Source organism: Lithobates pipiens, unplaced genomic scaffold, assembly GCF_037356315.1.
Source record: "Lithobates pipiens isolate NorthernLeopardFrog02 unplaced genomic scaffold, aLitPip1_a1.2 Scaffold_27, whole genome shotgun sequence".
Classification (NCBI taxonomy): Eukaryota; Metazoa; Chordata; class Amphibia; order Anura; family Ranidae; genus Lithobates; species Lithobates pipiens.
The window spans coordinates 156430306-156457482 of NW_027507788.1; the positions used below are offsets into that span (position 1 = coordinate 156430306).

The 27177-nt window shown below is 46.6% G+C and overlaps 1 long non-coding RNA gene across 1 annotated transcript; it reads left to right on the forward strand.

Moving 5' to 3' along the window:
* Positions 1 to 27177, forward strand: LOC143933241 (uncharacterized). The gene is made up of 3 exons (XR_013263071.1): positions 1 to 495; positions 14554 to 14686; positions 26684 to 27177. It is a non-coding gene; the product is annotated as an uncharacterized LOC143933241 (long non-coding RNA).

Sequence of the window (27177 nt, forward strand, 5' to 3'; positions counted from 1 at the left end):
AGGGTTGTGAAAATTAGAGGGCCCCTCGCGGACGAGCTTTGCTCGCCACGCTTCGGGCTCGGCCTCCCTGCGTTCGGCTCTTTTTTTATTCCCACTATGTCCACTTGGATGGTGGGGCTAGAACCTGGACTCATGGCGCAGTCGCCGTTCATCCTCGGCTATTTCCGGAATCTGTGTTCTGCGCATGCGCAGTACACAGCGGACACTATCTGATGGGGGCCTTATATGATGGGACACCTGCCGGGCACTATTAGGAGCAAGGGGTGGGCTGAGTTGCGGGTTTTAAATTTTTTTATTGTAAATGCGGAGCTGGAGGTCGGGTGCTGCTGAGGCTGCAAGTGATTCGTCGAATCCATAGAGAGAGCCAGAGATCCGGACCGGACCATCCGACCCATAGACAGGGGAGAGAGAGCCCGATATCCTGACTGGACCATCCGACCCATAGAGAGGGGAAGCCTGACACTTGGGACCACACCGAGCGCCGTTGGCTCACAGGTGGGTGCTGAGCATCGGGATATCTGACCCTCCATACATTGTCTGATTGTCCGATCTCCTATACACTCTCCATACATTGTATAACCAGATTGATACAATCTTCTTCTATACGTTGTAAGAATATGGTCCTACAAACTCCTATACATTCTCCATACAGCGCATACCCCGACCGACACAACGTATAGGAGATTGTATCAATCCCGTTGTACCAATCCAGTTTACAATCTCCTAAACGTTATATGGGTCGGGGTGTAGAATCTTGTAGCCGTTGTATGGGTCGGGGGTGTAGAATCTTGTAGATGTTGTATGGGTTGGGGGTGTAGAAACTCGTAGCCGTTGTATGGGTTGGGGGTGTAGAATCTCGTAGCCGTTGTATGGGTCGGGGGTGTAGAATCTTGTAGCCGTTGTATGGGTCGGGGGTGTAGAATCTTGTAGCCGTTGTATGGGTCGGGGGTGTAGAATCTTGTAGATGTTGTATGGGTCTGGGGTGTAGAATCTTGTAGATGTTGTATGGGTTGCGGGTGTAGAATCTTGTAGCCGTTGTATGGGTCGGGGGTGTAGAATCTTGTAGATGTTGTATGGGTCAGGGGTGTAGAATCTCGTAGCCGTTGTATGGGTTGCGGGTGTAGAATCTCGTAGCCGTTGTATGGGTCGGGGGTGTAGAATCTTGTAGCTGTTGTATGGGTCGGGGGTGTAGAATCTCGTAGCCGTTGTATGGGTCGGGGGTGTAGAATCTTGTAGCTGTTGTATGGGTCGGGGGTGTAGAATCTCGTAGCCGTTGTATGGGTCGGGGGTGTAGAATCTCGTAGCCGTTGTATGGGTCAGGGGTGTAGAATCTCGTAGCCGTTGTATGGGTCAGGGTGTAGAATCTCCTGGACGTTGTTGTGGGTCGGGGTGTAGAATCAGCCAATGGCAGAAAGCACTGGGTGGGGGGGGGGGTTCCCTCAGAACAACTACAGACTGGTAAAGACTGTAGGTGAGAACCTTCACAGTTCCACTCAATCCCATTAAAGTTCTCTTGGAACATGAAGGCTTCCTTGATAGTTTAAATGTTGGCATGCACTGATGATACCTCTAGGGGCTTTGGAGCTTCTCCTGGAAGCTGTGATGGGGTGGGCTGTGGAGCCTCTGGAAGCTGAGATGGGTTGGGCTGTGGAGCTTCTCGTGGAAGCTGTGCTGGGGTGGGCTGTGGAGCTTCTCGTGGAAGCAGTGATTTTGTTGGGGGGGGGACTGTGTAGGGGTCTCCTGGAAGCTGTGATTTGGGGGGGGGGGGGGACTGTGGAGCGTCTCCTGGAAGCTGTGATTTTGGGGGGGGGGGGGACTGTGGAGCGTCTCCTGGAAGCTGAGATGGGAGGGCCCGTCGAGTTTCTCCTGGAAGCTGAGATGTGGCCTTTTTATATGATGAATGTTGGCACACTTTGACAGTACCATCCCAGGTCCTAAGGGAGGAAGCATCTGTAAAAGTGAACCAGCATTCATCATATAAATGAAACTCCTCAAATTTCATGAGAACATTGCCGGTCCAATTTTGGGTTCCACAAAGGCAGCAAAAGTGAGCTATTATTCAGAATATAAAATAAATTCTCAATGTTTCAGGAGAAGTTTGCCAGCTTCATCTCAGGTCCCTCAAAGGTAGCATCAATGTGTGCCAACATTCAAAGTATCGAAGAAACCAAAATGGAATATATTTTAGATTACCAATTCTTAGATGTAATGGCTGAATTCGTGTTTTTTTGGTTTTGTTAGGAGTTTCCTTTTTAGTTTCTTTTATTTTCCCCTAAATACATGTCCTGTCCCTGGGTGGCTACACTGACTTCTCCACTGTATCTATCGAGGGAGTCATGGTTGTCACCTTACGACAGGGACTACAAATGCTTCATCTCTACCACATGGAAGTGGGGGCGGGGGGGGATAGTGGTAGACTTGGAAGACAAATAACATTGTTCGAGGTGAGTTTAATCCTTTTCCGTGACAAGGGCACGGCATTTCTGGCAGGATCACTGGGTATAAAACCAAATGTGCCGTGCTTTGCTCTGCAATCAAAAATATTTCCTGTCAGTTTGTGCAATATTGAATATCCAGTGCTCGGTATTAACTGACTAGGTGTATAGAGCAATATAATGCCATACATGCATAAAGTTCTCATGTGCTAACAACGTATATCGGCCTTTTTCAACCCGGGTTCCTTGAGGTTTATTCAGGGGTGCTTTGGCAAAATGCCTAAAAATTCCCCAAAAATTGTATAAAAGCCGGTGTGTGGATGAAGGCTTCCTTCTTTTTAGTAACCCTAAGCCACAGGTTTTCATTGTGCACCATTACAACCTTCCAGCTGCTGGCATCCTAATGACCATTGGCATCATCAGTTGATGTTGAGGATGTCAGTTCCATGCACAGCATCCTAGTATCCCCTTCTCCTGCCCCTCTACATCAGCATTGAGGGTCACATTAGCTGAGTCATGGAGAAAAACCTGAGGGAGAAGAGAAACATTAGAATACTAGTCAGTACCAGTTGCAAAAGTGTATTTGCTTTGGAAGAACAAATCGCCTCTAACGTTGGGTTGTCCTACTTGGACTTGTGGATGTTGCTGCATTATGTAAAACTATCAGAATAGCTTTTTATGTTTTTTAGAATGGGGTGCCTCAAGACTGTCCATCATTTTTAAAGGGTACCTTGAGATGCAGACTAGGTACCCTTTTAATTTTGAAGGCCCTGTTTAGAGTGTGAACATCTGCGATTGCCATCTTTTGGGTTACCTCTAAAACTATTGCTAATGGCGCCTTTACAAGAACTTCAGGCCAAAGTGATTGATGCTCTGCAAAAGGTCAAACTTGCAGATCTTCAGATAGAGCAACTGACAAGAACAAAGAAGCACGCAAGCTTACCAATATAGAAAGAGCTTTCCAGATGCAACGCTGATGTATGAAGGTGTGGGAAGGGTTGAATGGCTTAGGAATGGGGGGAGGGGAGTGGGCACGAGATTGTTGACACTTTGGAGCACCATCACAATGATCCGATTCAACTGAAAATCCTTAAGAATATCGATTGATGGACTTATCACTGAGCACTATTTAGGGTTGCCACCTGTCCGGTTTTGACCCAGACAGTCCGGGTTTGGACACATGTGCCCGGGTTTCCACCTGTCGGAAACCCGGGCACACATCAACCGTCCTGTGGCAGCCGGATCTCTGGCTCCGGCCGCAACAAACATCCATGATCATCCCAGGCCTGCTATCAATGTTCAGTTCACACTGCCTAAACATCAGTGCGCTCCGAGTCTGAGCCCAGCTCAGCAAAGGGCAGCAGCGGGTGTTCTGTGATTGGCCGAGTAGGCTGCAGGTCATGTGTGGGATGGACCGGATGGAGGACACGAAGGTCCCTGAATAATTCGCCTCAAGCCGTAGCTGTTAGTCACATGCAGATGCAGGGCTGCACTGTGTCTGGATCATGGCGACAGCCCTGCATGCTCCGGAGTCCTAACCCGCGCTGTGTGTCTGTCTCCCGTCTGTCTCTCTCATCCGCTCTGTCAGCCACCCCCCCCTCTCCTGTCTCTCTCTCTCTGCCAGCCCCCCCCCTCCTCTCTGCCAGACCCCCCTCTGCCAGATCCCCCTCTCCCCTCTGCCAGACCCCCTCCCCTCTCTCTCTCTCTGCCGGACCCCCCTTCCTCTCTCTGCCGGACCCCCCTTCCCCTCTCTGCTGTACCCCCCTTCCCTTCTCTACCGGATCCCCCTCTCCTGTCTCTCTCTCTCTTTCTGCCGGATCCCCCTCTTCTCCCTGCCAGACCCCCCCTCTCCTCTCTGCCAGACCCCCCTTCCCCTCTCCTGTATCTCTCTCTGCCAGACCCCCCTCCCCTCTTTGCCTGACCCCCCCTCCCCTCTCTGCCTGCCCCCCCCTCTCCTCTCTGCCTGCCCCCCCCCTCCTCTCTGCCAGACCCCCCTCTCCTGTCTCTCTCTCTCTCTCTCTCTCTCTCTCTGCCAGACCCCCCTCCTCTCTCTGTCAGACCCCCCTCTCTCTTCTGTATCTCTCTCTCCTGCCCCTTTTTTACCTCCCTCCACCCCCACCTCTTTCCCTCCTCAGATGATGGGGGCCCTAATCATTTCTAACAGCAGCCTGTGAGTGAATGCTCCAGCTCCCACACTTCCTGGCTTGAAGCAGCTCTCGGTAAGGCAGTCTAATAGGGGTCTTTCAGGGCAGGGGACACTGATGTGGGGATCCCTGATGTATCAAGGGGGGGACCGATATAAGGGAAGGGGAATCTGAGCTAATGGGGGGAGTAGTCTGTGGGGAGGGGGTTCTGACTGCTGTTGACCACTTAGAGACCCCCTATTATATCAGCACCCCCTCCCCCTACTTAGAGACCTCTATTAGATAAGGGAAACTCTCTTTATATAAGCACCCCCTTTAGAGACCCACATTATGATATAAGGATCAGTGTGTCCTTATATCAACCCCCTCTTTAGAGACTGGTCTCCTCTCTGCCAGATCCCCCCTCTCTTCTCTGCCAGACCCCCCTCTCCTCTCTGCCAGACCCCACCCCCTCTTCTCTGCCAGACCCCCCTCTCCTCTCAGAGACTGGTCTCTAAAGGGAATCTGATATTAATTCAAATGTGAAAAAATAAATTGTGAATGATGGTGGAAACCCCCCAGGATAATCCAAGTATTAATACACTCCAATCTTATTTAAACATACATATTGTTCAATTTCCACACACATACAATAGTGTATGAATAGTGGTGTAAATCCATTTCACAATGTGCTGTGCTAATATCCAACATATCTAACTCAAAAGGTGTTTATAAATTGGATATTAGCACAACACATTGTGGAATGGATTTACACCATTATTCATACACTATTGTATGTGTGTGGAAATGAACAATACGTATGTTTTTTTTTTTTAAAGATTGGAGTGTATTAATACTTGGATTATCCTGGGGGGTTTCCACCATCATTCACAATTATTGAGGTTGTGCTGCATTTTTTTTTCAATTTAAATTCTTTTGGGTCTCTAAGGGGAGGACTGATATAAAGGGATTCTGATCTAATGGGTTGCTCTATGGGGGTCCCTGTATTATGGAGGGTGTAATATTGATCCATATATTAAGTGTGTGACACTGACCCTGTGTTATGGGGGTTAACACTGACCCCTGTATTATGTCACCTAGGATTGCCACCTGTGGGGGGTCCACTTGAATAGCTCAGGTTTTCAATCGTGACTGAATTTCTGCCTAAGACCCCAGTCACATTATTCAGATCGAACTGTAGCTTCGCAAGTTACCAAGATAGTCAGACACCAATCCGTTGCCACCTGTTAAAATTGTCCACACAAACTGTTTGCCGTGGAGAGCTAAGTGCAACGCATTATTGCTCTCCTCCAGGTCTTTAAAATCCTATAGAGTATAGCACAAAATTTTTTGCCATGCACCGCTAAAGTGTTCGGGTTTGGCTTGAAGAAAAGATGGCAACCCTAGTGTGGTCAGAAGGGTGATTTAGGGGGGAATTAGGGGGTGCTGGGGGGAAAGATTTGCTCTAGGAGGGGAGATTTGTCAGGGGAGATGATTTCTACTGGGGGGGTTGGGGGTGTGGTCAGTAGGGTGATTTAGGGGGGATTTGTGCTTGGAGGGAGGATGGGGGAAGAGAACTTTTGCTAGATTGGGGGGATTTGGGGGCTGTGTGGTCAGCAGGGGGATTTGTGCTGGGGAGGGAGGATGGGGGAAGAGGATTTTTGCTAGATGGGGGGTTTTGGGGTGGTGCTAGAAGAGGTGATTTAGAGGGGGAATTTGGGGGTTGCTGGGGGGAGATGATTTTTTCTAGATGGGGAGATTTGTCAGGGGAGAGGATTTCTGCTGGGGGTGATTTGGGGTGTGTGGTCGGAAAGGGTGATTTAGAGGGGGAATTTGGGGGTTTCTGGGGGGGATTTTCTCTAGGAAAGGAGATTTGTCAGGGGAGAGGATTTCTGCTGCGGGTGATTTGGATGTGTGGTCGGAAGGGTGATTTAGGGGGATTTGTGGTGGGAGGGAGGATGGGGAAGATGACTTTTGCTAGATGGGGGGGGGGATTTGGGGTTGTGCTAGAAGGGGTGATTTAGAGGGGGAATTTGGGGGTTGCTGGGAGAAAAAGATTTGTTCAAGGAGGGGAGATTTGTCAGGGGAGCAGATTTCTGTTGGGGGTGATTTGGGGGGTGTAGTTGGAAGAGTGACTTAGGGGGATATGTGCTGGGGGGGAGGATGGAGGAAGAGGATTTTTTTCTAGATGGGGGGGGGGGGGGGGGGCGGCGGAATTGGGGTTGTGCTAGAAGGGTTGATTTGCAGGAGGAATTTGGGGGTTGCTGAGGGGTAAGATATGTTCTAAAAGGGGAGATTTCTCAGGGCAGAGGATTTCTGCTGGGGGTGATGGGGGGGGGTAGGAAGAAGGATTTAGGGGGATTTGTGCTGGGAGGGAGGATGGGGGAAGAGGATTTTTGCTAGATGGGGGGGGGGGGATTTGGGGTTGTGCTAGAAGGGCTGATTTGGAGGAGGAATTTGGGGGGTTGCTGAGGGGGTAATATTTTTCTAGGAGGGGAGATTTCTCAGGGGAGAGGATTTCTTCTGGGAGTGATTTTGGGGATGTCGTTGGAAGGGTGATTAAGGGGGATTTGTGCTAAGAATTTATTCTTAGGGGTAAAAATTTGTACTCAATTTTTATTTTGGGGGGGGGGGGGGGTGGGAGGCTTATCTTTTGCTGACACACAATGCTCATACATCTTGGGGGGCCTCCGTTAACTTGATGGGGCCCAGGGAAATGAAATTCGAGTCCTGGTAAGCACATAGGAGCGGGGGAGGGGTCTAGTAAAATCCATTTATTAATTTAGGGAGAAATGAAAAATAAAGCTGCTCCCCCTAATATGTTGTTCTACGGAGCACGTCCAAGATGGCTGCCTCACCTCCTGCCCACAACAGCAGATAAAGTGCTTCAATTCCTTAGGCAAAGTTTATTTTCTTTAGAACGTAGCCACAGCCTGAGTTTAAAAAAAAGCCCCTCCCCCTCAGCATTCTGCAAAGAAGGACCTTTGTATGGAAGCAGTGGCCTGTCTGCAGAGGTCCAACACACCATGGGTGTGCCAAACATAACCAAAGAGCCCTCCACTGTATTACTCCATATTACTACGACTTATCCCAACAGGTGACATTGACCTTATATGGCCATGTGGTCAGGTTAGGTCAATGATATCATGGGCACTTTTGCCGGAATCCTGAACCCCCAGCTCATTGGCTCAGTACCGACAGCTGACTTCCTAGTTCGGATAAAAGTAAGAGCCAAATCAGTGCAAAAGTTCATGACAAGAGATGGTCAAACCCAAGTGTTTATTTAACAAAGGTATCAGATCAAGGCAACACATTTCAGGGGAAGTTCCTCACCCTTCCTCAAGGCTGAAATCATGGCCCTCCATTGAACCATAGAAAGGGATCTAGGTGCCTTGTTGTTATGACTATCCCAACAAGAGCCATTGATCTTATCTGGGCATGCGGTCAAGTTAGATCAATGATGTCATGTGCACTTTTGCCGGAATCCCGAAGCCCCACTCATTGGCTCGGTACTGACAGCTGACTTCCAGGTTCGGATCAAAGTAAGAGCCAAATCAGTACACAAGTTCATGACGACAATTGAAGGTCAAACCCAAGTGTTTATTGAACAAAGGTATCAGATCAAGGCAACGCGTTTCAGGGGAAGTTCCTACCCTTCCTCAGGGCTGAAATCATGGATATGATTGGACCCACCATGAGATACAATTAGGAGACTTAAGTGAGGACTTGATCCAAACTGTTGGGTTTATTGGCTCGTGAATACACCATGGGAGGTTGTCTGCTTGTCTTAAGAAATTTCACTCAAAAAACGTATCCGACAAATCAACCTTCTCAGCTTTGCCAGAAAACGTTAAACTTTCGTTTGTCCTGTTCAGCAAATCACAGCTATTGTAGTTTACCTCCAAATCTTGTTCAGAAAATTGGTATTAATAATGACTCATAAAAGGTAACGGGCTATTATATTTCAGACCGTATTGTATTTTGTTATATTTTTGAGGAGGAAATATATATCTATATATATATATATATATATATATATATATATATATATATTTATGGTGTGGAGCCCTCTGACCGATACGGTTAAGGATGACAAACAAGGTTAACATAAACTCGCTTACTTGAAATGGACCTGAAAGTGTGCCCTGGTCTGACGTACGGTATACCAAAATAAGGGGGCATACCTTAGATAGAAAGTGGGTGATAAATGAAATGAATATGAATGGAGTGAAATGAGTACTCTCATGAGGAGTATGATGCTTGAGAAATGCCCTGAAAAAGGGGGTGGGTGGGTGGGTATCGCGCACCGGAACCGACGAGGAAGACAGGCGAACGGGCTGGTTATATACTCCACCGGGCTCCTCCCATAATTTCAGGCCACCATACTGGCCTTTCTATTTATGGTGTGGAGCCCTCTGACCGATACGGTTAAGGATGACAAACAAGGTTAACATAAACTCGCTTACTTGAAATGGACCTGAAAGTGTGCCCTGGTCTGACGTACGGTATACCAAAATAAGGGGGCAAAAACATTCAGGTAGGGGTTGCATTTTATTGATCCAAGTTTGTTACTGGGTGAGCTCGACAAAGGCCTGGGTCATCTCCGCTTGCGGATTGGGTATGTAGCGGGCGAAACAGGTGGACCTCCATCTGCCCAACTTCTTGATAATGTGAGTAGGACAGAGGTGAAGGATACCCGGGAGTATCCTGACACGTTCCACCGGGCAGCGTTCAGAGGTTTAGTGAGAAATGGCAGAAGAGGACTAACTCCTGGTTGATCAGCCAAAAAGGGCCGACAGGCGCGTGAGAATGGCGACCGGGTACCAGCGGTTGTTGGACTTATAGAGGTGTAAGTCCGAACCCGAGCCAAGCTGCTGCGTCTTGGAGACTGCTAAGTGTAAGACGAAATGGTCTTCGTATCGGACCAGGTGGTGCTCGCACAGCATGCGTGCTGTGAGGCTACAACAAGTAAAACTCGCTTGGCCGTAAGAAGCCGTAGAAGGCCAGGTGTATGGCTGTTTGTAAATTACACTAATGTGGAGACCGAAAAGGTGAAGTGGCCAGGAAATCTGACATATTTCTAAACGTCTCCTGTGACAGGCAGTCGTTTTGGTGCCGGCCATCGGCTGGCGCTTTCTGGATACCGCGCATAACAGCCCGAACAGCGTGGTAAAATAGGAAGGGTACGGTAGGGTCCTGGAGGGACGTGAAATGTTGTACACCGGTCAGGTATAGCCGGATCGTATTAAAGGATAACGCCAACTGCGAGTGGCAGTAGGCAATGAAGGCTATGACTTGCTTGACACGGGACGTCTCTGTACTGTGATACGTGATGAAGTTGGTTAAAGGCCCTCCAGGCTGATTGATAGGCTTTGAGGGTATTGCGGGAAAGGGAGTGATCAAATGAGTTGGGTAGCCGCTAGGAGGTGAGGGGCTAATCCAGGGTCAGTCGAGACCAGTCCGGGATAGCTGCTGATGTTAGTCCGGCTCCGGGTACCTGAACGAGAACGAGACAAGGTTAAAAGCGGGAGAGGGCGTCCGCTGCCTGATTGACTCTACCGGGGATAAAGGAAGAATGGATGTTGAACTGAAACAACAACAAGAGCTGGACCAGTCGACGTAGGAAGGACATAACCAACCGAGAGGGTGCCTTTGCGCAGCCATGAATTGCCAGTAACTGGGGAGGCCAGGGAGCTGCGAGCCAGAGGTGGCCAAAAAACAGCCGCAAGCCCGTGGAGGCCGCTGCGTCGGTCATCACCTGGGGAGAAAGGGAAGACACGGAGGGAATGAACAGGGAGACGTCATTCCCAGACGATAGGAATTCCTCCCGCATAGCAAGGACTGCTATTGCCGCAGGAAGCCGGCTGAGGACTTGCTCTGGACCCTGTGAGAGGGACAGTAAGACCAATAGGCGTGACACAAAGGCGCGACCCCTGAGGGATGATGTGCATAGCGACGCTCGACATGCCGTGAAGGGACTGTAGGTGTCTTTTGGATGACTAAACTGGGGAATATGCGAGGATATTATATGTCCGTAAAGATGGCAGTTGTAATGGGCGAGCATTGGCCGATGGCTATGGGCTGATGCCTCTGGACGCCTCGTAGTGGGGATCTTGCTGTATGGGCCGTAACAACAGATGGCTCTCCGAGCATTGTAAGGATAAGAAATGTTGAACGCTGGCTAGAAATAGCCTGGGCGTGCTACAGGAAGAAGCCAGTCGCGTGTGTCAACATGATCCTGGTGCGGACGGAAGTTGAACTCAACTGTCCCAAGGAAGAGACGGACAGACAGGCAACAGTGCGTGGCTTGTAAGAAAAGCCACAGGAGACGAGTGGCCAATTAAGAGCTGCTGAAAAATGACGTGTAGCCAGTTAGCGTGTCACTGAGAACGTGCTTGCAACAAATGATTGCAAGAAGTTATGCTAAGTCGCGAGCCTTGGCATGACTAAAGGTTGTGTTTGAACGTGTGCTTGCGACAATTGCCCGGGAGTTTGTCACATGAGACGTGTACGTGGTGACTGTGAGCAATTCGTGTTACCGCATGTGCACTGCGAAGACTGCGGGAGTTGTGCTTGCATGTATGTTTGGATGCGTGCTTGCGATGGTTGCAAGATGTTACCCAGGATGCGTGCTTGCCATGATTACAAGATGTTATGCTAGGACGCGTGCCTGCAACGATTGCAAGGATTTACAGTAGGCTTCATGGGTAGCCAGGCCGGAAAAGGCAGAAGTCCATCCTGGTCCAACCACAAATCAAAATAATAAGGTATCACACCACCCGACACCCCAATTCTACGCCCGCAGCTGATCCAGAGGAAGGCAAAAACCCCAACAGAGCATAGCCCAATTTGCTACAGTAGGGGAAAAAATTCCTTCCTGACCCCTCGAGAGGCAATCGGATTTTCCCCGGATCAACTATGCCTATAAGTATAAGTACCCTGTAATACAACGAACATTTAGGAAGGTAGCCAGGCTTTCCCCAAAGCAACCTATTGAGCAGCCAGAAGTGCCTGCCAGCAATGATTGCCATAAGTTGTGCCTGGACATCAGCTTGCAATGATTGCAAGAGGCCTATGCTTGAATGCGTGCTTGCCATGATTGCAAGAGGTCTACGCTCGAATGCGTGCTTGCAATGATCGCTAGAGGTCTAGGCTCGAATGCGTGCTTGCAACGATTGAAAGAGGTCTATGCTCGAATGCGTGCTTGCAATGATTGCAAGAGGTTTATGCTCGAATGCGTGCTTGCAACGACTGCAAGAGGTCTATGCTCGAACGCGTGCTTGTAATGAGTGCAAGAGGTCTATACTCGAATGCGTGCTTGTAACGAGTGCAAGAGGTCTAGGCTCGAATGCGTGCTTGCAACGACTGCAAGAGGACTACGCTCGAATGCGTGCTTGCAATGAGTGCGAGAGGTCTACAATGATTGCGATTAGTCTATCTCTGGATGCGTGTTTGCAACGTTTGCAAGAAGTCTACGCTTGGATGTGTATTTACGATGATTGCACGAAGTCTACGCTTGTATGTGGAGAAACACAACGAAACACGCCTAAATGAAGCTGTGTTCTTCCCTTTTGAGGCAACTTTATAATGAAATGAGGCCGAGGAGCAAGGCCCCCTTGGTAGGCATCCAAACCTTGAAAAATCAACTGGACCCAAACCGGGGAGCGGCATGTGACAGTGAGATGAGAGAACCTGCCATGACAGAGATCCGGATCGCCATGCCACAACTTGCGACTGAGCACGAAACGGATTCTGGAGCATGTACTGAAATGAGGCCATTCCTGGGGCACGCCGAGACGAATTTGGTACACCGAAGTGACTATTCGTACCGGAACGTGATAGGTGAAATGAAATGAAAACCCATGACAAAGACAAGAATCAGAGGACGAGCCCTTGAACCAAACGGATGAATCCTGTCCTTGGAGCATGTACTGAAATGAGGCCATTCCTGGGGCACGCCGGGGTGAATTTGGTACACAGATGTGACTATTCGTACCGGAACGTGATAGGTGAAAAGAAATGAAACCCATGACAAAGACAAGAATCAGAGGACGAGCCCTTGAACCAAACAGATGAATCCTGTCTTTGGAGCATGTACTGAAATGAGGCGTAACAGCTGGGCGCACCGGAACGAATCGGTGCATAAATAAATGCAACAGGATTCGAATCGGAGCGTAATAAGTGACCGAAATGATATGCCATGACAGAGATAAGATTCAACGACTGGACTGATGGTTACAACAAAGAATCCGACTCTGGAGCATGTACTGAAATGAGGCGTAGCAGCTGGGCACACCAGAACAAATCGGTGCATAAAAGAATGCGACAGGATTCGAATTGGAGCGTAATAAGTGACAGAAATGATATCCCATGACAGAGACAAGATTCAACGACTGGACTGATGGTAACAATAAAGAATCCGTCTCTGGAGCATGTACTGAAATGAGGCGTAGCAGCTGGGCACACCAGAACGAATCGGTGCATAAACAATGCGACATGATTCGAATTTGGAGTGTAATAAGTGACAGAAATGATATCCCATGACAGAGACAGGATTCAACGACTGGACTGTAGGTTACAAAGAATCCGTCTCTGGAGCATGTACCGAAATGAGGCGTAGCAGCTGGGCACACCAAGACGAATCGGTGCATAGAAGAATGCGACAGGATTCGAATTGGAGCGTAATAAGTGACAGAAATGATATGCCATGACAAAGACAAGAATCAGGGATCGTGCGTGAACCTGCGAGTGATTCAGTCTCTGGAGCATGTACAGAAATGAGGCCAAACCCTGGGGCACTTCAAAGCGAATCGGTGCACCAGAGGTGCGACAGGATTCGCGCCGGAGCGCGACTAGTGACAGAAATGATTCGAAACGGAAGAAATGACTGGGACTGAAATGACTTGGAATGAGATGAAATAAAATACATAACATAACTGCATGAATGAAGAGATATATTCGAATTGAAGCAGACCAAGCGAAACGTGCGGACTGCTTGCCTTGTCGTAACAAGCAGACGGCTGTGAGTCGAACGATTCGACCGATACTAAATAGAAATGCTCGGGCAGTCGAACGGTTTCGAATGCCGTACCTGCGAATGAATCGCCTGACGTGGCGTAATCGAACGTGTCGAAAGGTGATAACGACTACATCGAAAGTAGAAAACAGTGACATGCGTACGAGGGCCACAGAAAACATTCGATTTGAAAGCAGCGAGCGGCTCGTGAGCACAGGGAATGTTGACGGTACATCGAAATACATGAATTGAAAAGGGGGTGCCGAAGCCCTACCTGCGACAGCCAGCCCGACGTGTGACGATAAATTCGATGGGTACGACGACACTCCGACGGCGAAACCGACGGACGCTGATGAATGAGAAGACGAGTTGTCAAGACGGGAACGAAAATGCGGGAACTGACGAACAGGCTCACTGCGTCTGGTCTGGATAGTCGGCCCTTGATACCTGACGTATCAGGTATCGCGCACCGGAACCGACGAGGAAGACAGGCGAACGGGCTGGTTATATACTCCACCGGGCTCCTCCCATAATTTCAGGCCACCATACTGGCCTTTCTATATATATATATATATACTGTATGTATATTTATATTTATAATATAAATATATATATATAATACCGATTTGGTTTTACAATTTTTTTTCTATGTATTGATTTGAAAGGAAATCAAATATTTTTTGTAAACTAATATTGCCAAAAGAAATCCTAATTTACTTCCCCCCCAAAAATGTATTACTTTGTTAACTTAAGTAGGCATTGCACAATAAACAGGCCCATAGTGAAAACGTAAAAATTACTGATCTGTAAGAAGTGTACAGGTACGAAAGCTGAATAGCTTAGAATTTAAAATAAATGATGCAGAGAAAATAAAATAAACTTGGTGACAACACTATAATCTGTACTTTTTACAAGTGTGTTCATTCTAGTTTTATATTAATTTGTTTTTATATGGTTTTGTTTTGTTTTTTTTATTCAGAGAGAAGATCATAATCCCTGAACCAAAACGTAAGTTAGCTTTGGAGAAAATGATAATGCTGCGCTTCCAGAAAAATGGAACCTTATAAGAAAACGCTAGAGAGCTAATTATTCAGATGGAGATGTATCAGATGGTATGTATTCAGACTAGTATGGTAGAGGAGAGCTCTTCTCCCGGTGTGAAAATTATTCTATCGAAAGTGCTTGCAGCAGTGTGTACACAATGATAACTGTCACAATACAGGGTGCAACTTATATCTCTATGACATAATAATAGTGCTAAGTGCAATAGTCCATATAAAACCACTTACAGTGGTCTGACTGTAAATCAGACTTCTACGGCAAAAAGTGCTGAGTGTATCACAGCAAAACCAAAGTGACTGAAATATAAACAGTTACTAACTAAGTAGGCGCAAACTAGTGACAATGATAAAGTGCAAAAAATGCAAGCAAAGTGCTAAGTGTAACACAAAATATAAATAAAAAAACACATACAATAGTCAAACTATAAATCAAGACTCTATAAACAGAAAGTGCTGAGTGCAAAAAATAGCAAAACAATTGGACTATATCCAGCTGTTCAATGACGTGAACACAGTCCCGTGATGATGTCACATAAGCATATAAAGTGATTCTGTGCTGAAAAATGCCTCAGAGGCTCTTCCTCCACATAGGTGATTCCACGCATAAGTGTGCACACTGGGTAATTACCTTCCCGCTATATAAAGTATAGCGTATATGCAGCCTCCTCTTAGATATACCAGGAGTCCCAGGGAAGGGGGTGAAAGGGGGGGGGGGCCTCAGGGGGTCACTCTCAGATCTCCGTCACAATATACTCCATCAAGATGTTCCAATATAGCTTAGAGAATAAATATAAGAGCAACCATAGTGTAGCATGTATTTAAACTCCACTACTTTTATTAAAAGGTTAAAATTACTCACAAACGAAATGGGGTAAATAGGCAGAATTAGCAGCAAGACAATTTAAATCGACCGCTCTGCCTCCCCCCCCCCCCCCCCCGACCCCTGACTGGGGCCCTTCCCACTGATCCCAGGGCTTTTACTCCCATTGTGGGACCCTTTATCACGGTTGCACAATGGGCCACCTTCCCGACGTCTTGGGTGCCCCCCTGCCCAGTGGCGAAATGCCAGAGCCCAGTCACGACCTTTGCGATCCTGGTATTTCCACCGCTGGTGCCAGTCGTTTTTTGAATTTTTTTTTTTTTTACCTTTTTTTTATTTTTTTAATTTTATTTTAGTTTCGCCACTGGTGGCAGTCGTTTTTTAATTAGATTTATTTTATTTTTTTTACCATTTGATTTTTTTTTAACCATTTGATTTTTTTTATTTTATTTTAGTTCCGCCACTGGTGCCAGTCGTTTTTTAATTACATTTTTTTTTACCAGTTTATTTGATTTTTTTTTTTTTCATTTGATTTTAGTTCCACCACTGGTGCCAGTCGTTTCTTAATTATGTATTTTTTTTTACCATTTTTTTTTCATTTTATTTTAGTCCCACCACTGGTGCCAGTCGTTATTTAATTCCTTTTTTTTTTACCATTTTATTTATTTATTTTTATTTTATTTTAGTTCCGCCACTAGTCCCAGTCATTGTATAATTACATTTTTTTAATTTTTTTTTTACCTTTTTATTTTATTTTTTGTTTTATTTTAGTTCCACCACTGGTGGCAGTTGAGCGCCAGTCGTTTTTTAATTACATTTTTTTTTTACATTTTATTTAATTTTTTAATTTTACTTTATTTCCGCCACTGGTGCCAGTACTTTTTTAATGACATTTTTTAATTATTTTTTTTACCATTTTATTTATTTATTTTTTAAATTTTATTTTAGTTCCACCACTGGTGCTAGTTGTTTCTTAATTAAATTTTTTTACCATTTTATTTTATTTTTTTAATTTAATTACATTTTTATTATTTTTTTTTACTTTTTTTTTTTTACTTTTTGATGAAATATCAGGGGTTTAAACAGACCCCCTGATGTCTCACTTTTGAGACAGGGAAAGGGAGTGAGGACAGATTCATGAGTCCCGTTCTCTGTAGCCTCAGATGCACAGAATGAATGAACAGGAATAGCTCTATACAGAGACTTCCCGTTCATTCGTAAACTGAAGCATAGTAAACACTATTTACTAAGCCTCAGCTATGAATAAATGGGAAAAAACAAACAAAAGAAATCAGTCAATGACTCTATTCATTAAGACAAGGAGGGAGCTGGTAAATGATAAATTTTTAACTGCTCCCCTCCGCCCCCCACTTTTCTTTTATATATAAATACCCCCCTTTAAATCTTATAATGTGGCAGTAAGAAGTTTCTAAGTACAAGACTTTTATAAAGACCCCACATAGAAATGTTTCTATCCTTTTTGTCTTTATTTTCTGTCATGTGATGAAAGTGTTCCTAGAAAACGAAAGCAGCCACCCGATCTAAGGACTGCTAAGCTGTGATATATTCAATGTTTGGTCTTTACTTTTAGACGCGCTTTAAACGCTTCAACGCCAGCCACTTTGAATGACAATGGCGGACGTGTGCCACTGTACCCATATGGCATGTTTTTTATAATTTTCTTCCCACAAATAGAGATTTCTTTTGGTGGTATTTAATCACAGCTCAGGGTTTTTTATTTTTTGCTAAAAAAACAAAACAAAAAAAGATCGTATTGAAGAAAAATAGTTTTTCTTTGTTTTTGTCAGTAAATTTTGTAAATAAGTACTTTTTCTCCTTGAATGAATGAATGAATGAAATACTTGTATAGCGCACAGAACTGAATCGCCTCTAGGCGCTGTGGCGAGGTTTGATCATCTGCTAAAAGAGGAAGGTCTTGAGTTTTTTCCTAAAAGCCAGGTGATTTTCTTCCTGGCGGATGTTGATTGGTAGAGCATTCCATAGCCGAGGCCCTTGGACAGCGAATCTCCGATCCCCCTTGGATTTATACCGGGCTTTGGGCACGAGGAGGAGGTTTTTGTTGGCTGATCGAAGACTGCCGTTTGGTGTGTAATGATTTATTTTCTCCATTAGGTATTGCGGAGCTTCTCTATGCACGCATTTGTGGGTGAGGCAAAGGGTCTTGAACGCGATCCAATATTTTTACCGTTAGCCAATGTAAGCTCCTCAGTGAAGGAGAGATGGATTCCCAGGGTTTTTTTCCTGTTATCAGCCTTGCCGCCGTGTTTTGGATCAGTTGTAATCGCGCAAGTTGATATTGTGGTAATCCTATGTAAAGCGAGTTTGCGTAGTCCAGTCGTGAATTAATGATTGTTCCAACTACCACTGCTTTGTCATTCTTTGGGATAAAAGGGATGAGTCTGCGAAGCATGCGCAGCAGATGGTGAGATCCACTGACTACTACTCCTATTTGCGCATCCATTGACATTTGTGCGTCTAAAATAACCCTGAGACTCTTCGCATTGGTCTTTGGGGAGATAGTCTGCCCAAAGACGGTTGGTGGAGACCAGAAGGTTTTGGTTGCGGGCTTATGATTTGGGTGTAAGATAAGAAGCTATGTCTTTGATTCGTTCAGCTGGAGGGAGTTAGTGGTCATCCAGTCCTCTATTGATTTGAGGCAGTTTTCAAGTTGGTGTTGGTGATCTTTTTTTTCATTGATATGGAAATCACTGATGGGCACTGATGAGGCGACACTGATGGGCACTGATGAAGTGGCACACAAGGGCGCTGATGTGGTGGCACTGATGGGCACTGATGAGGAGGCATTGAAGGGTACTAATGGGGTGGCACTGATGAGGAGGCACTAATATGCCGCACTGATGGGCACTGATGAGCTGGCATTGAAGGGCTCTGATGGGGTGGCACTGATGAGGAGGCACTAATATGCCGCACTGATGGGCACTGATAAGGAGCCACTAATATGCCACACTGATGAGCACTGATGAGGTGGCACTGATGGGCACTAAAGAGGAGGCACTGAAGGGCACTGATGGCGTGGCACTGATGAGGAGGCACTAATAGGCCACACTGAAGGGCATTGATGGAGTGGCACTGATGAGAAGGCACTAATATGCTGCACTGATGGTGGCACTGATGAGATGACACTGTTGAGGTGGCACTGATGGGCACTAATGAGGTGGCATTGAAGGGCACTGATGGGGTGGCACTAATGAGGAGGCACTAATATGCCACACTGATGGGCACTGATGTGGAGGCACTAATATGCCACACTGATGAGCACTGATGAGGTGGCACTGATGGGCACTAAAGAGGAGGCACTGAAGGGCACTGATGGCGTGGCACTGATGAGGAGGCACTAATATGCCACTCTGAAGGGCATTGATGGGGTGGCACTAATGAGGAGGCACTAATATGCTGCACTGATGAGGTGGCACTGATGAGATGGCACTGATGAGGTGGCACTGATGAGGAGGCACTAATATGCCACACTGATGGGCACTAATGAGGTGGCACTGAAGGGCACTGATGAGGAGGCACTAATATGATGCACTGATGGGCACTGATAGGTGGCACTGATGAGGAGGCCCTAATATGCCACAATGATGGGCACTGATGGGGTGGCTCTGATCGGGTGGCACTGATGGGGAGCTATTAATATGCTGCACTGATGGGCACTGATAGTTGGCATTGGTGGGCACTGATAGGTGCCACTTATGAGAACTGATAGGTGGCACTGGTGAGCACAGATAGTGGCACTAATGGGCAATGATGAGCAGCACTGAGTGGCATCACCGATGGGCACTGAGGCCTGGTTCACACATATGCAGGTTGCAGTTTTCATATTCCGGGTGCATTTTGCTGTTTTCAGTGCATGTTTTTGATTTCATTGAAGTCTATGGAACCAAAAACCAGAAAAAAAAGTCCCTGGTCCTTTCCATAAAATGCGCAGATGTGACCCATAGGAAACCATGTTATATGGACTGGATTGTGTTTCTGCAAAACTGAAAACGCACAAAAAATGCATAGTTGTGAACCAGGCCTGATTGGTGTCACTGATGGGCACTGCTGGGGCTACATTGATGATCAGTGCCGTGATTACCTTCATACTCTCTGCTCCGAGGAGATGTCAGTATGAGGCAAGGAGAGCCGAATAACAGAACTTTCATGTTTATTTGTGACTGGCTGTGATTGGCTACAGCCGATCACGTGGGCTCTTTACCCAGATCGGGGGTCGCGCCTTGTCCTGGAGGCACGGCGCAACCACGATTGCTCCGCGGGCACCTCCCAGAGCAGTGACACTGGGACGACGTCAAGAACGAGACAGGATCATTTTACTGTACGGAGGGCGGGAGGTGGTTAAACTTCTTGGCACTCGGCCTTTTGGCTAAGATCAAGTGTAGTATCTGTTCTTATCAGTTGCCAGAGGAGGCGTTGTGCCGCTCCCATTGGGGAGGGCAGGAAAATCCAATGGTGTCATTGCACCTGGAAGGGTCGGTTTCGGTAGTGACTCCGCCATGCTGCACAACACATACTGGGGGCCGGCCCATGGTTGAGTCTGAGCCGTCTAGAAGGGTGCTCCTGGTGAGGATGGGTGCTGCATTGGGTCTGGCTAGAGGGCCAGGTCCCTGGCCTTCTGGCCTAGTTTGGGGTAGCTCTACCTCCGCGTCAGTTTGTTGGGAGAGAACACTGGCTCCTCTCTAGCTGAGGGGGAGCAGCGGTTAGTATTCCCCGAATATAATTAGGAAGGAGTGATGGGAGCAACGGTGGAGCCTGATGCTAAAGGGCTCTCACCAAGCTCTCAGAACGTCATGCGTTCTTGCCTGGGGTAGGGGCTTTTGTGGTCTAGGTCGTGGGTCAAGGTTGGTACTGAAAGCCTATGGTACATGTGCCCATGGAGTTGATTATAGCATCTGACATTGTTGACTGTTCCAGGCCTCCCTTCAGCCACTTGAAAAGTGGTCTGGAGGAATGTTTCTTCAAAGAGACTCACCAACAGGCACAAAGATCTGGCATGGATGGCAATCCAAGGGGGGTTGCCGCTCAGGACATTCGCGCATGCCATAAACCTGTGCAGATACAGGCAATGCCCTTTTTGTATTATCCAGGAGGAAACTGCTTTGCATGTTTTCTGGAAGTGTCCCTTTGCACAGGGCCTGTTGAGGGCCTTGGAACCAGAACTTAAAGACTTTGTTCCACAGACTGCCCCATCACACAGTTTGGTGAGCTGAACGGACTCTTCTGTGGAACTCATTCAAAGGAGGACATTGACAGCGCCTGGCGGGTGCTGTCTTGCTTTAAGGACGCTGTATGGTGTGCCAGAAAGCGCCTCACCCACCAGCAGGAGAGATGTCCATTGAGGACTGTCATAGACTGGTCCACAGTCTGCCCAGAAACTATCACTTGATGGACTTTAAGGAGGAAGAGGAGGTCTGAAGATTTTGTCTGGGAACGGAAGAATTTTTTATTGCTGGCCCGGAGGGCCTGGCCATTGTATTACACAATGGCCACTTTTCACCCTCCTTTAAACTTCCTTCCTCCCCCACTTTATTTTATCTATTCATTTCAACTGTGGCTTCAGGCAACTTAACTTTACAAAAACAATAGCGCCTGCTCGTCAGGAGCCAGCGCTACATATATATATTGTGGCAGCACGCAGGTAAAGTCACCTGGTTGTATCCAGGATGGGGAATATGTGTGCCCTAGATTCAGGCTTTATGCAGACTTTTACAATTAGAGGGGAAGAGTTAATGAGCCCAGCTGAAGTAAGTGGGCTCATTAAGACCTCTACAAAAAACCCCAGCATGCTTAGGGAGATGCTCCATCCTGGAACCAGTTTTGTGTTGTATAGACTGGGGAGTGTGATATCTGTTCTGTGCGGTGAGTTAACGCCTGTGTGGCAAACCTCTACAACAGAGACAGGGACTGGTGCAGCACAAGGCTGCACTCAGTTGTTAGACAGCGAATCTTAGTGTGTAGTTAGAGGTCAAGCTGACCAGGATTTATTTTCATGTTTTATTTTTGTTTGGCTGTTATATGTATCACTGCATGTAGCATAAATAAACCGCATCTTTTGTTTTTTGCACCTACAACGCTGTCTGCTGTGCCTGATTTTGTGTTGTGAACCCATCCAGGGGGTCACACACACCCGCTGCCGAGCTAACCCCTCACAGTTGGTGGAGAATTTTGGCAGTTTTTTTTCAATTTTTTTAAAGGCCAGCATGGAGGAGATACTGAGACAGCTGGCTCTAGCAAATGCAAATCAGCAGCAAACAAATGCGGCTTTACAAAAGAGCCTTGCAGCTCAACAACAGAGCCTTGCAGCCCAGCAGAAAGCTCACCTGCAGAGTCTGTAAGCTCAGCAACAAGCACAGCAGCAATCTGAAGCCCGCTTTATAGACCTGTTGCAGAAGCAAGAGCAGAGTTTTCAACAGAAAATAGAGACATTAATACAGCAACGTCCGCAGACCAATGAAGCAAGTGGTTACAATAATACCGCATCCTTTGGTGTGAGCCGTTTATTGACAAAAATGACTGGAGAGGATGATCCGGAGGTGTTTTTGACCACATTTGAAAGGACTGCTGTAAGGGAAAAGTGGCCTAAGGAGCAATGGGCTGGACTGGTGGCCCCTCTGTTAACTGGGGAATCGCAGAAAGCTTATTATGACCTAGAGCCTGACAAAGCAAAAGACTATGTGGTGCTAAAAACAGAAATATTGGCACGGCTGGGTGTCACCCTGGCCGTCCGGGCTCAGCGTGTGCATAATTGGACTTTTCAGGTTGGAAAACCCCCCAGGTCTCAAATGTATGATCTCATTCACCTGAGCAGGAAGTGGCTGCAGCCAGAGACTTTGACCGCACCAAACATTGTGGAACGTGTTGTTATGGATCGTTTCCTGAGAGCTCTTCCTACTGCCATCCAAAAATGGGTAAGCCATGGAGACCCAGAAAATGCAGATAAACTTGTGGATCTGGTTGAGAGGTACTTGGCTACAGAGAACCTGACCACCTCTTCCAGGGACTCACGGACTTTCCACCCTAAGACCAGATCATCCCCAGTGGCGGGTTAGATGACTCCAAGGGGTGAGGGTGGAGAGAGTGAGAGGGTGGGAGTTCTACCTAAGGTCTGGCGGGAGCAGCCCAGGAAGCCCATGCTGCAAGAGACAGCGAAAAAGATTAGTTGCTACCGCTGCCGGCAAGAGGGACATATTGCAGCCAATTGCTCCGTTGTGGATGAGCCTATGCAATGTGACTTTATAATGGAGAGACATCAGTCGCTGTTTGCGACAGTTGCATGCACTGCCATTCGGGGACCTGAGAAACATTTATGTAAAATGTGTATTAATGGTAGAAATGTTGATGTGTTGCTGGATTCAGGTAGCCTGGTAACATTGATAAAAGCTGAATTAGTTACTACAGAGGTCTCTGGGAAGAACAGGGTGGCTTTTATTTGTGTGCATGGGGACACCCAAGAGTATCCTGTAACTTCAGTGTTTTTTGAGACCCCCAAAGGTAACCTCTCTCATCAGGTGGGGTTAGTGTCTCACTTACCACATGATGCTATTGTGGGAAGGGATTTTCCAAAATTCTGGGAACTCTGGGATTGTCCTGAGCCCCCCACTGGTGCCCCTATAAACCAGGAAGATGACCAGAATTCCTCTGGGAGTGGTGAGGACTCTCCTGAATTTCCCTTGTCGGTATTGGCGGGGGAAACTCGAGAAACTGGGGAGGAGCCAACATCCTCAGATGAAAACATGCCGTCTGTGGAGTTTTCGGATCTTGAGGTTCACAGGGAAAATTTTGCCACAGAACAGTTAAAAGACCCCACCCTAATAAAGGCACAGAAAAATGTGGTGAAAATAGATGGCGAGTTAGTGAACCCAGATAAGACTTGCCCTTATCCTTCACTATGGAAAGGGACCTGCTGTATCGAGTGGCTCAAAGGGCAGAAGAAACCATTGAGCAACTTGTAGTGCCCAAACCTTACAGGAAGTTGGTGTTAGAATTGGCTCATGGGCACATTCTGGGAGGTCATCTGGGGACAGAGAAAACCAGAGAGAGGGTATTGCAGAGATTCTATTGGCCTGGGGTCATGAAGGAAATAGAAAATTATTGTTCCTCCTGCCCTGTGTGTCAGAAGTCGGCACCTATGCCACATTTCCGTAACCCGCTGGTACCTCTTCCTATCATTGAGGTCCCCTTTGAAAGGATCGCAATGGATTTGGTAGGTCCGATAATGATGTCCGCCAGGGGGCATCAGTACATTTTGGTTATATTGGACTATGCCACCCGTTATCCGGAAGCAATTCCTCTCCAAAATACCTCGGCCAAAACCATAGCCAAAGAGCTATCTCTTGTTTTTAGCCGCGTGGGTATTTGTAAGGAACTGCTTACGGACCAAGGTACACCCTTTATGTCCCGGGTTATGAAAGAATTATGCAAGTTGTACAAAGTGACGCAATTGCGTACATCTGTGTATCACCCCCAAACAGATGGGTTGGTTGAAAGATTCAATAAAACCCTTAAACAAATGTTAAAGAAGGTGGTGGATAGAGATGGAAAGAATTGGGACTGTCTAATACCCTATCTAATGTTTGCCATTAGGGAGGTACCCCAATCCTCTACGGGTTGCTCACCCTTCGAGTTGCTCTATGGGAGACACCCAAGAGGGCTGCTGGATATCGCCAAGGAAACTTGGGAAAATGAGAGTTCTCCTCACAGGAGTGTGATTGAGCATGTCGCCCTGATGCAAGATAGAATTGCACAGGTAATGCCAATTGTAAAGGAACATTTAACCCAAGCGCAGTTAGCACAGCAGAGAGTGTACAACCGTGGGGCCTTTTTCCCCGGGGATAGGGTCTTGGTGCTAGTCCCTATGGTTGAAAGCAAATTTCTGGCCAAATGGCAAGGTCCATATGAAGTAATTGAAAAAATTAGTGAGGTGAACTACAGGTTTAGACAGCCAGGAAGGCGAAAGCCGGAGCAGATCTATCACGTCAATCTGCTGAAAGCCTGGAGGGATAGGGAATCCCTAGTCGCAGAGACTTTGTCACAAGTACAGCCTGATTGCTTAGTTCCTGAGGTTGGAATAGCAGACACCTTATCGAAACCCCAACAACAGGAGGTTAAAGAGTTTGTACTTCGTAACAAAGAGATTTTCTCTGAGCTTCCGGGACAAACATCTGGCGTAGAGCATGACATTATCACCCCGCCAGGAGAAAGGGTAAAACTAAAACCTTATAGAATACCAGAGGCCCGACGGGAGGCAATACGTGGGGAGGTTCAAAGGATGTTGGAATTGGGTGTGATAGAGGAGTCCCAGAGTGACTGGTCCAGTCCTATCGTACTAGTGCCCAAACCTGATGGAAGCTGGCGGTTTTGTAACGATTTTCGACAATTAAATAAAGTTACAAAATTTGACACCTACCCCATGCCGTGTATAGATGAGTTGATTGACCGGCTGGGAACAGCCCGATATATGACAACTCTTGATCTCACCAAAGGGTATTGGCAAATTCCCCTGGCCGAGTCTGCCAAGGAGAAAACTGCGTTTGTAACCCCAGATGGGGCATTCCAATATAAGAGAATGCCGTTTGGGTTACAGAATGCACCGGCAACATTCCAGCGGAAAATGGATAAGATTCTGAGGCCCCATCAGAAATATGCTGCAGCTTACCTGGATGATGTGATTATCCATAGCACAGACTGGGTCTCACATTTGCCGAAAGTACAAGCAGTCCTAGACTCTATCCGGGAAGCTGGGTTTACGGCCAATCCAAAGAAGTGTACCATTGGACAGGAGGAGGCCAAATATCTTGGGTACACTATTGGGAGGGGGGTGATAAAACCCCAAGTCAATAAAGTCGAGGCCATAGAGAGTTGGCCACGTCCCAACAGCAAGAAACAGGTACGAGCCTTTCTGGGAATCGCTGGCTATTATCGACGATTCATTCCTCATTTTGCTTCTCAGGCTGTGCCCCTCACCAACCTGACAAAAGGGAAAGAGTCTGTCATGTTAAATGGTCCCCAGAGGCTGAAGAAGCATTTCAGTCCTTAAAAACAGCCTTATGTAGCCAGCCATTGTTGTACTCACCAGACTTCTCTAAGGACTTTGTTGTACAAACTGATGCATCAGACGTTGGGTTAGGAGCAGTGTTATCCCAGGTCTGGAACGGGGAAGAGCACCCAGTCATTTACCTCAGCAGGAAGTTGAAGTCCCATGAGGTAAATTACGCCACGATTGAGAAGGAATGTTTAGCAGTAAGGTGGGCTCTAGATTCCCTTCGGTACTATCTGCTAGGTAGGCACTTTGACCTGGTGACTGATCACGCTCCTTTAAAGTGGATGGCTCAGAACAAGGAGACCAATAGAAGGGTAAATAGGTGGTTCCTGGCCCTACAAGAATTTAACTTTACAGTTAAGCATCGCCCTGGTGTTAAAATGGGGAATGTGGATGCTTTGTCTCGGATACATGCGTGTCTGACTGCTTGTGTTACAACCCCAAGGTTGAAACAAGAGGGGGGGGGGGTATGTGGCAGCACGCAGGTAAAGTCACCTGGTTGTATCCAGGATGGGAAATATGTGTGCCCTAGATTCAGGCTTTATGCAGACTTGTATAATTAGAGGGGAAGAGTTAATGAGCCCAGCTGAAGTAAGTGGGCTCATTAAGACCTCTACAAAAAACACCAGCATGCTTAGGGAGATGCTCCGTCCTGGAACCAGTTTTGTGTTGTATAGACTGGGGAGTGTGATATCTGTTCTATGCGGTGAGTTAACGCCTGTGTGGCAACCCTCTACAACAGAGACAGGGACTGGTGCAGCACAAGTTGTTAGACAGGGAATCTTAGTGTGTAGTTAGAGGTCAAGCTGACCAGGATTTATTTTCATGTTTTATTTTTGTTTGGCTGTTATATGTATCACTGCATGTAGCATAAATAAACCGCATCTTTTGTTTTTTGCACCTACAACGCTGTCTGCTGTGCCTGATTTTGTGTTGTGAACCCATCCAGGGGGTCACACACACCCGCTGCCGAGCTAACCCCTCACAATATATATATATATATATATATATATATATATATATATATATATATAGAGAGAGAGAGACATATTTTAAATACTGTAGCTGGAATGTTTCTAGTTAGAGAATGGCATGGCTTTTACATGAGATCTCTATCAAATGAAAAAAATATAAAAATCTTTTTTTGCAGAACCTGACATTCGAACCAAGAAGATTGTAAAGATTGTCACGCAGATGCTGGTGGACGGGAAAATTGTTGGCGAGTCCAGTGAGGTTAAAGAGTTTGAGAATGCCGAGAAAGCAAATTAGCCAATCCAGTCACTGCTTGAGCTGCCTGCTTAATAATCGTGTAACAAAGTCATCTCTCAGCCATTAATAAAGTTCTTGGATTGTACAGTGTAGAGCAAAATGGCTGTTTTTTTTTTTTTACCCAGGGTTCAAAGTTGTTCATTTATTGTATACGAACTCAAGTCTAGTTATTTATAAAGTGTATGTATAAAGCATTAACTCTATTTAAATTCTATTAGGATAAAAGTGGATGAGAGGTTTCTTACGTTTTTGTTTGGAGATTGTTATATGTGTATTGTGTTTCGGCCTGTGGCCATTTTATTGGTAGCCCTTCAATCTAATACCCACCTTTTTGATATAGTTTTCTGCAACTGGTTTTTCCCTATTTGTGCCCTA